This window comes from Arachis ipaensis, chromosome B06 (genome assembly GCF_000816755.2).
Source record: "Arachis ipaensis cultivar K30076 chromosome B06, Araip1.1, whole genome shotgun sequence".
Taxonomy (NCBI): Eukaryota; Viridiplantae; Streptophyta; class Magnoliopsida; order Fabales; family Fabaceae; genus Arachis; species Arachis ipaensis.
Genome location: NC_029790.2, coordinates 29335241 through 29336810, shown reverse-complemented (window position 1 = coordinate 29336810; position 1570 = coordinate 29335241).

The window sequence follows — 1570 nt, the reverse complement described above, 5'->3', positions numbered from 1 at the left end:
AACAGTATTTGGCTTAGTGTTAAGTGTGACGTGCTCTAGATAAAAGGTTTTAAATTTAAACAATATTTTATTATTTTTTTGATTAAAAAATTAATTTTAATATACTAATAATATAAAATATTTTATACAATCGTATAATTACATACCGTTATATTATAAAAAATAACTAATATTTTAAATTAATTTTAAAATTTTTTGAAGTCCCACAAGTCCCAAATAGCTCAATATCTGAAAGTAAAAAACATTTGTAATGCTTGGAGGTGCAAGAAAGCCCGCGTGGCGTGTGCGTAGGTTCATTGTGGGCTCTTTTTGAAGGCTTTTTGTTGGTGCTCTTATTGTGATCCAGTGTGTTGTTAGTCCACTTGTGAAGGCACGCGGGTGACATTGATCCACCGAATCAACTAATCCGGTTTAATCCAAATTTGATTGGTTTTGTCTAGAATTGGAAGTGAGTCAAATTAATTCATGAGTCAGTTTGAGCTTGACTTGTTAATAGTTCCATATACTAAATTCGTGAGTTGGTGAGCCGAGCTTAATTCTAAAATTAAGTTCATAAATTAAATGTGCCGAACTTAAGTTTGGATAAGCTCAGCTCATTGGCTCATTTGCATGCTCTTTTTCTCACTTCTTCAGCCCACACTTGCCTTGAAAATCTGAAATCACTCAACAAACACATCAAGGCATCAAATGGGATTAAAGTGAATAAAATTTAGCAATTAAAAGGCCTAAAAAGCATGTTTTTACTTTCAAGCACAATTTAGGAAGAAATCATGAAACTATGCTATTTCAATGGATAAATGCAAGAAAAGTTGATGAAATCCACCCAAATAGAGTAAATAAATACCATGAAATGTGGATTCATTACATCTCCACACTTAAATAATAGCATGTCCTCATGCTATACTCAAGAAAGAAACAAGGGGTATTATTTTTATTCAATGCAAGTAGACTACCTACATGCAATCTATCTAAATGAATGCAACTACTTAGTCAAAATAAATCAATTTCCAAGAAAGAATATATGAATATAAGGGCTAAAGAAATCTTAACCAAGTCAAATCCATAATTGATTAGAGTTATTGAAAAGCATTTATAAACTTGCAAGATAAGAATTAAACATAGGTGAAAACATGTAACTGAGCAACCGAACCCTCGTCGGGTGTGTATCCGCTCTAGCCACTCAAGTATATAGGGTCATTCACTCATTTCTCTTCTAATCATGCTTTCTAAGCCTTGTCTTTCATCTAACAATCAACACTTATTCAATGTATGCATACAAATATCATGAGGGCTTTTCCATAGGTTGTAATGGGGCTAGTGTCTAGGTAAGGTTATATGTGGTCGAGTGAGCTTCAAATTTGAATCTTTGACTAACTTAAGCTCCCACTTAACCTACATAACCTATACAACTCAAAGCAAACCAAACTACCCATTCCTCACTTTTCTTAAACACTCATGCATTTTCTTTTTAATCACAACTCATATGCATTGTTATTGTTATTCTATTTTGAGGCATTTTGTCCCCTTTTTATTATCTTTTTTTTTTCAAACTAACATATATACAAGAGTA